Source organism: Acomys minous (genome assembly GCF_964271855.1).
Source record: "Acomys minous genome assembly, chromosome: 16".
Taxonomy (NCBI): domain Eukaryota; kingdom Metazoa; phylum Chordata; class Mammalia; order Rodentia; family Muridae; genus Acomys; species Acomys minous.
Window position 1 is genome coordinate 5014153 of NC_140498.1, and position 9323 is coordinate 5023475.

A 9323-nucleotide genomic window follows, 5' to 3' on the forward strand; every position below is an offset into this window, starting at 1 on the left:
TTCTCCAGCTTGGATGTTGTATCATTCACCACAGATTTCAAGGCCAGGTTCCTACTTACTCTCGAGCCTATAAAGCTGTCCCCGCAGGATGAGCCTGGTGTGAGGGGAGTAGGGCTGATTGACTTGTTGGTGCTTAGAGCCGTCTGGAATGAGCTTGAGATCTGACACTGTGATTGGAAGCACTGAGTGAAGGATGTTAAGACAAAATTCCTAGGCAAGGGTTAAGGTTTTAGAAGGACTGGTGATAGATTCTTTTAAAAAGTCTGAAGGTCTGAATATGAAGGAGAAAGTGGATTCCTAGATTAGACCGTGGTGATGGGACAGTGAGTAGGGTGAGGGGAAGTTAGTGCAGATGTAACCCGTCTGCTCTCTTTCTGGAGGATTTGCCACGGATGCTTCCCACTCGCGCCTCTACTACAGCGGCCACAGGCTGCTGGGTAATACCCCACGCATGTTTCTACTGCATCTTGGAAGGATGAATTTCTAGGGCATGGGCACATGCTCAAGGCTAGCTGTAGCTCCAACGAGGTGGGTGCTGCATACTTTTCCTTAAGGTGGGAGGGAAGGCATGCTATCTGCAAATCTCTCCCCTCGGACAGAGAAGGTGGGTGGATTGACCCCCACACATGCCCTTGAAAGGCAGAAATTGGATTTGACTAACTTGATACATGCACAGCTGTTGCTGAATATGACAGGAAATCTACTCTAACTGTCCCTGTGATCTGGCGTGGTATTTCCAACCATGGTCTCCTGACTTAAATTGCTAATTTAGTAGATGGTTGCTTTATAATCCTATTATGTACAACTTGTCTTTCACACGCTGGCAGGCTAAATCTTTTTATATACTTACATTGTCTTTGGGTGTAGTGCTACAAAATAGGTGATTGGGTTACTTTTTTTTTCTTTTTTGACCTTCATGGCAGCGACCCACACAAGTGAGTGTCTTACCCAAAGAGTTAGGCTCAAAGCCAGAAAAAAAATTGTTCTGCTAAGATTTTCACAATCCATTTTTTTTCACACCTCTTTTGGGAGTTGTCATCACTGTTATAGACAAAATGAGTATTTAATAAATATATTTGGAGATGAAAGAAGAAAATATGAAGACGACCAGGACAGAGAGCATGTTGGTACCTTGGGAGCTAAAGGCACTGACTAGAAACACAATGACACAATGGTGGCAACTAGTAGAGACCACAATAGTAGACCTCAGAGAACACAATGGACAGGAAGGGAAGAGGAGTGAAGCCTTTGGGCTTGCTTGTCCGAGGGTGTCTACATAGAGAACACGGGAAATGAACCTGTGCTCCCTTGTGCTCATGTAGCTCTTTACCATGACATGCATGTGGGAAGGATTGCCTTATCCCAAAGTAGAACATGTTTTGGATGCACTGATCAGCAGCCCGATAAACTCTTCTCTCTGGCACCGCCCCCACCCCGACCCCCATTACCCTCACAGATGAGGGAATACAAGTTAACTGAGACTTGGTGTATTATTATCGACTGCAAACAAATCTGGGAGAAATATAACACTGTTCTAACCTGGCATGGTCATAAAAAGTCAACTATTTATTGTAAATTATAGTGTTAAATTATATCATTATGTGTGAATTGGTATATAGTCTCACTCCTGAACATAATTCTGTACAAAATGCTCAGGGCAGTGTCACTAGGGGGCGCTGAGGTATACATTCCTCCGTTAGGGATACAGGTCACAGTTACACAGGGACTTTAGAATATCCAAAGGAGTTAAAATGGCTATAAACGATTGTAGGTGCTTAGTAAACTGATTGTTTTCTGTTTTTTTTTATATAAATTATACAAATTAGTAAGAGTTGAAACCTGGATTGTAGCTATTCTTACCTTAGCTTTTGTGCTGTCCAGCCATGAAAACATAGCAATAAAACGTCTTAAAACCCAGCAAGTCCAATTGGTATTTATTCTCTTTTAAAGTACTCTGAGACTCCCACAACATCACTCCTGGGAAAAGTTATGAATTCTTTCTTGTGTCAGTTTTTAATTGCAGTCTACACATTTCTTCCAACATGTGGTGTCTTGTCTTCGCCTTCAGTTTGTTCCGCCTTTCCCTGTCCTGCACTATTAGGTGTGTTTTCCTATCATATTATATTTTTCACTCTGAGTTGCACGACCATAGGTTCGTGTATATCTTCCTCCGACATACTTCATTTTCATGAACCCTTCCCCCAATCCTCTTTTTCCTGTTCCCCAGCATCACTCCGACATCTTACTGCACATACTCACCCACCAGAAGTTGACATTTCCCAAACCAGGAAGCTATAAATAAACTAAAACCGTAACACGACACACAGAAAATACATGAGCCTGAAAGACAGAAATATGTCAAGACTTGCATTCTTATGCTGCTGGATATAAATGGGAAAATTCTATCTTGGTGACATATCCATCCTTTGGCCCCGGCATGTGCGGGAGCTTTACTCACTCATCACTTAACTTGCTTGCATTTCTCCTTCTTCCACTGTGTGGAGAGGGAGAGCACCTGCTAGGTGTTATAATTAACTCAGGGGCACAGAGTCTGAGGAAACAAGTCTTGGGAGAGGAAGAACGGAATGCTTAGGGTTTTGTAGCAAGAGGCCTGCTTCATTCCTCAGGGCCCCACTGATTCCTGGTGCAGTATTTAAAAGTAAATTGATCTTGTTTCATTCCTTCCTGTCTGACATTTCAGACCCGAGGAGTCATGTGCTGTCCCCACTATCCAGGTAACATGAATAATTGGTGTTTGAGAATCTAATTTCCCGGGTATTGATGGATTGTAATGACAATAAATCAGCAGATCATTTTAATTCCAGCCCAGGTCCCCTTCAGTCCTCACCTGCTTCATCCCAGCTAGATAGCAAGGCTTGCTCTGTTGTTTTGCTCCAGGAGGATGTCTTGGAGGTTAAAAGCCAAAGTAGCCTCTAGGACTTACTTTTCTCTTTGAGTTTTGGAGATGTCACTAGGAAACTTTCCATACAGGAAAAAAGTACCAGGATGCCACTGGCACCAGTGCTGGCAGCTGGCTTCCACCACAGAACTGGAAGAAGAGGAAGAGAATACACTGTGGTCCCCAGTGGAAGGACATCTATGAGATATGGCTGCAAAGAGTTGAGATGCCACTGCAAGGAGGAGTGGAGTTGGTATTTTAGTTTTCATGTACCAGTTAGTTGTGGGTATGGCAGGGTTCTATATATTTTTCCGTGTAAATGGTTACTAATTGGTTAAGTGTGTTGAAATTAAGAAGATACTAAAGAAAAAAATGTGTTTTTATTAAATATATGTTGTTGTTGGAAATAAATGTGACTAAACAGAGCTACGTTTACTTAAACAAGTAAAACAGACATCCTTCTAAAATGTGGACTTGCTTGGAGTAACAGGACTGAGATGACAGAGGACTAAAGAGGAGAGGTGTGTTAAGGTGGAACGGGAGAGGCAAGGCAGGATGTTATAACTGGATGGGTGGGGCCGGGGTGGAGAAATGAGGGAATGGTGCGATAAATGGGGGTTAGGAGAGACTCATTCTAAGAAAGTAAAGGCTAAATTTCCCTCCTATGGGTTTAAGAACCACCTGCAGGGAATGGGGGATTTTTATCCAAAACACAGTCTATGTCTTTTTCCAATTTAATCTTATATTCATTCTTCTGAATGGCAAGAGAGTAAATGTGGACCCTAGAATCAGGACTTGGTTCAAACAACTCAAGTTCTTTGTTAGGAAACTGGAAAAAAAAATATTGCCCTTTCACTGAGTTGTTGGAAGAAGTGAGCCTTTTAAAGACACAGCAGGCAGAAGAGTGCCTGCCGTAGAGTGAAACTGGGGCAGCATTTGCTGCATACTGATTAATCTAACAGTCACACAGTATCAAGTCATTAACCCACTAAATTATGTGATACTAATATCATAAAAAACAAAAAAGCCTAAAATGTGACTTGAGTCCATCGCATGGAGGAGCTTCCAGGAGCATCTGGAGATTTGGCAAAGGGAGATAAAGTGACAAAGGAGAGAGAAGATGGACAGAGCCACAAAGATAACCAGGGAAGATCAGAGTCTTAGGTCAGAAGCATTCTATATAGATGAGAAAAGCCAAGTTAACTAAGGACACAGTGTTTAGTTCAGAAGTAACTAAACCACTAAGGATCCTGGAGACATCACTGGGAGGGAGCAGAGGGAACAGAAGCTAGCTAGTAGGGCTTTCTTCGTTATGTCTCTTACTTACAGTGGTGAATTCTTTCAACCCTTGTCTACCTAGAAAAGTTTTTTTTTTTAAGGAGAAAGAAAAGTCTTCCTTTCCATTCAGTTCTGAAGGCTGGTACGTCTGCGTACAGCATTCTTGCCTGGTTATTTCTTTTAGAACTTTGAGTATGTGAGTTTTCTGGTTTACGGAGAAGTCCGTTGTTAGCCTCCTACAGATTTCCTCCTACAAGTTCCCAAGAGAAAAATCACTTTTCTCCTTCAGCTTTTATTTTTTTTAAGATTTATTTATTGTATTTATTGTATATGAGTGCTTTATCTGCAGAAGAGGGCATCAGATAACAGTATAGATCGTTGTGAGTCACCATGTGGTTGCTGGGAATTGAACTCAGGACCTCTGGAAGAGCAGGCGGTGCCCTTAACCACTGAGCCATTTCTCCAGCCCCTCCTTCAGCTTTTAAAATTGCTAGCAACCTGATTATAATGTGTCTTAGAGTCTTCTTTGGGTTATCCTCTTGTGTGTGTGGGGGGGGGAGGGGAGTCCTTCTACTTTCATGGTTATGGATCCACATTCCTCTAACGTTTTGAGAAAATTTATACAGCATTTCTTTACGGTAGCATCTTGTTCCCTTTTCTCACTCTTCTCTTTCTGGCCCTCCCGTGGCTCAGATATTTGTATACTTGCTTCCCCAATCCCTTATTCTTTCTTCATTCACTTCTCCTTTCCTCTCTTATAACAGGATGCTTTTAAATTATGTGTCTTGGAGTTCACTAGTTTTTCTTTTGCATGACTGAGTTTGGTATTGGAACTGGGTCTTTCCATTCTCTCCTTGTGTTTTGAGGTTAAGGCCACCAGAGAGCACACATAAAGCTCAAATGAAAGTCTTTGTCACTGGCGGGAGGCTGCATGGGGAACTTGTCCAAATATCATATAATAATACATATATATAATATATACATATAATACATATATATATATAATATAATATATATATATCCTCACGAACACACTTCAGTTAGCAAGAGTAGTTAGAGAGAATTATTTAGGGCCTTCTCTGGGCCCTGGAACCATGGACTAGGCCCTTGATGGATATGGTCTTTGTTCCCATTTTAGTAGGTGTTGGGGCCTATGTGCTGGGCTTTAAGATAAGATTAGTGCCTCTAACATGGTGTCAGTTGTGCTAAGATCTAGAGGCCTTTTAGATTTGTATGCTCAGCTCCTAGGTTTTTCTTTTATTCTTTTTTTATAATTATTCCTTTTTCTTTATTAAGCTTCTTGTTTTTGTTTATGAATTATTGCCCCAATTTTGTTCACTCACCTATTCCTGACTTGCAAAATGCTCTGTTTTAGTAAGCTTCTTTAAGATGAGTATTTGAATTCTCTTTCAGAGTGTTCATTGATGTCCGTTTCTCTGACTGCTTATTGAAGCTTTCCTTATTTCCTTCCCTGGTGCTGCAACTGCCTGATCATTTTCTGTGTAAACTTTACCTTGGTGTCTGTATACATAAAAGAACAAATGTAAGCTTCAGTCTTTACAAATAGCCAAGGGACTATGCTGTTGCAAGCCATGGCTCATAGGATTGCCTCTGGGTTTGTGGTTGAGTGGTGTTAATCTGGATTCTGTGACTGCTTTGGGGTCTGTAATGTGGCCTTCATTTGGCAGTTCTGTTAACAAAGTCTCAAGGATCTGTGAGTTTCTGGGTAGACTGACTAGACTCTAGAACCCTCGATCAATGGGCTGATGCTTCAGAATTCACAGCTAATGTGCTTGTTAGGAGATATGTGTTGAGGGGTCCCTATAATGGCTCTTCTCGGCCACCATGTAGTTAGTTCCCTAAGAAGGCAGTGGCGGCACTGAATACAGCATAGAAGGGCTGGAATGGGATCAAGGCTGCTTTGAGGTTCGGAGAAGAAGATGAGGTCTGCAAGCCTGCTTCTGTAGGCAAAGGTAGATATGTCCTTCCGTGGGCCACTGGCCAGCCTGTAACTCAGAGGCGCTGGAGCTGAACTGCAGTGCTATTTCCGCATCCACACCCAGGGCTTACATTAGTGAGTCCGTCTTTCCTGCATCCCGTGGCACATGGTTCTGGTAGGAGGGACCAAAACCAAGTAAGTCAACAGCTCAGTTCAGAGGGGACAGAAACGCTTCAGACTCAGGGCTTAGGGCAAATTCTAGTGATTCCACCACTGAATGAGCCTACACTTTTGAAACAGTCCTCCTAGGTTTAGACTCTATCGGGATTTCACTTCCTATCAGTGCCCCATTAATTACTGTGGGGAGATAAGCCTCAGGCACTTCTATTCTGCCAGTGTCCTGATCTGGTTTTTCCCCTTGTTCACAGACTATGGGATCATTTGTTGAAGCCAGAGAGGAAAGCAAGGTTTTAAGGAGACTGGAGATTTTAAATAGGAAGCAATTCTTAAGGGGGATAAACAAGGCAGTGGGGGCACATACCTTTAATCCCAGCATTCAGAAGGCAAGAGGCAGTGAATCTCTCTGACTGACGCCTGCCTGGTCTACAGAGTGAATTCCAGGGCACAGAAGAACCAAGTCTCAAAAAGTTGAGAGGAATCAAACAAGCTTACTACCTAACCCTAGCCCTCAGGGGTGAGTATGCATGATTTTATAACGGTACCATTTTCTAATGAAGGAGGAAAAGATGACCGCTGGATTTGTCTCAGAAACTGACTTCCTGCTGGGGTGGGATGGAGGCGGGGCAGAGAATGACTATGGGGTTTAGGGACATGACAGCAAAGTGCTCATAAAGCTAGGTTATGGGAGGAGAAGTAAAGGTAAAATGGCATTTGATGCCTATGAGAGGTGTGGGAAAATATAAGCACAGAGAGGCCAAGGGAGGTGAAGAAGTGCAAAGCTTGGGCCTGTTCAACCAGAAAGCTATGAAGGCACCAGGGAGATGCTTCATTTAGTGACTCTGGAGGCTGAGAAGTTTTTATGGTATGTTCTAGAGTGAGGTCATGAGAGGGGAAGGCTAGGAGAGAAGGAAACAGAGGCAGAAGTTGGTGTGTTGGGTGACTTACCCATCAGACGCTGAAGTGCCCTGGGAACGTGCTAAGATTTGAGTACAACAAAAGCAGGTGCTAAAATCTTTCCTGAACAAAAAGCCAGCGGATGGCAGCAATGAGTTTATGGAACAGGTGAACAACATGGGCCTCAAAGAAGGAAGAGCCAAAGGGTAAGCAGCACTGGAAGGCTGTGTTTATATGTCTAAGTAACAATAACAACTTGAAAGCAGAGGCCATGAATTGGATTGTAAAAAAATAGTACAGGATGCCATGGCATAAGACAGGAGTCCTCACTAGCAATACATAGAGGTATTACTTCTAGTGAAGGCGAAAGAGAAGATGATTGGGAGTGAAAGAGAGAGTGGGGGGGGAGAGGGGGGAGGGGAAGAAAGGAGAGGAAGACATGGAGAGAGATAGAGATGTGGGAGAGAGAGAGAGACAGGAGGGGAGAGAGACAGGAAGAGAGCGCCTGCAGATTTCAGCTTCAGCTTGTGGGTAGGGTAGTGTCAACGGTATGGAGACATCTTGTGCTTTCCAGCACAGTCAGGATTAAGATTCAGCTAATATTTTCCAGCACAGCCAGGTCCTGTGCTCCCCTCCTGCCTCTTTGCATCTGTCCACTTATCTATCTGGCTTTTCCATATAAGTCAATAGCTAGATGAAATAGCAACGGGATTATGGCATTAAGTATTAACCTTTGGCAGAAAATTGGATAGAAAGGACTGTGCAAGCTGCTTTGTGAGTTGTTTTTACGATTACCCATTGGCTCCAAGTAAACAGTGGCTCATATGAGCCTAGAGAGAATATTCTAGGATCTGAGGTAGAGGTGTTGCGTAACTTAAATACTTGATGATAAGGTTTAAAATGCTTCATTGTGTATATTGTTCCTTTTTAACTGGTTATACATCGTTCTCAAAAGACCTTTGTTATATTTCTAATAAAGGCACTTACTATTTTATTTATTCACTCTCTGCTAAAATTGACCTATATAGAAGGCCGGTGCTTATCTCAGCACGGGTAGCATTGTGCGGTTACAGTAGGAAGAACAGCATTGTCACAGCATTGTCTGAAGCACTTCTTCTTTCTGAAATATTTAGGCATTTCACAGTTTCCGCCAAAATTTCCATTACATATTGTGATTTTTATTTGTTGCAATACATTAAACTTCAGAGGTCCTCATGAGCTCAAAAGCTAGGATTTCTAAGTCAGTATGAGCTGCTAGTGTGAGTGGAGTCTTGCGTACTAACCAGATTTTCCACAGCTGTACAGTATAGTCTATGCATTTTGTGGTGTTGAGGTTCTAGAAAGTAGAGTGTCAAACATGCATTTAATGTGTGCTTTTAAACAAATTTATGGCAATTAAAAGATTTGTAGTCATAGGTGCTTTGTATAATGGCCGACCATAGCTAGTGTGTGTGTGTGTGTGTGTGTGTGTGTGTGTGTGTGTGTGTGTGTTACTGAGAGTAGAGAGGTGGCTTGCAGTATATATGTAACTAATATAAAAATACAACATAATATACTAATTGACCTAGCTCTATCTAAGCCTGGAGGAGGACTAAGATGTGGCAGTTTTCCAGAGGATGGAAGAAACAAGAGGCATCATTCTTAATTATTCCTTGGCCTTCTTAAATGCCAAGCTGGGAGCAGGTGCCATCAACAAGCATCTGAGCATCTGTAGACAACAAAGTCCACACAAAGTCTCTATATAAAGACCACTGTGAAGTCTACTATTTCAAGGAATCCTAACACCACCTGTGGACTCATGTCATTATAGTGAAGGATTTGCATACTAAATATTTTTGACATTATTTAAAGACATTTTTAAAATATTTGCTCTGGTTGTATGTATGCAATTACCACTTTATTTATTTATTTATTTATTTTTTGCTCCCTCTTAGGATGGAATGGTTCATATCACTTTATGAAGGTGATCAAGAACCTCATTCACAGAAGTCAGCTGAGGGGCCAGGTGGGGCTTCTTCTGTGCATGCCGCCTCTAGGCTCACCCTCTTCTCACAAGCATGTGTGTGGGACTTTCTGGGTTTGGCCTGGCTTCTCTCTATCATGTACAGCCCCCGCGGCTAGGCATTTTGCCAT

At 42.4% G+C, this 9323-nt stretch overlaps 1 long non-coding RNA gene across 1 annotated transcript; it reads left to right on the forward strand.

Annotated features, from left to right (window-relative positions):
- The first annotated feature begins 98 nt into the window (after positions 1-98).
- LOC311587504 lies at positions 99-9202 on the forward strand. Its single transcript, XR_014775886.1, has 3 exons — positions 99-528; positions 2992-3152; positions 9125-9202. It is a non-coding gene; the product is annotated as an uncharacterized lncRNA (long non-coding RNA).
- The last annotated feature ends 121 nt before the right edge of the window (positions 9203-9323 follow it).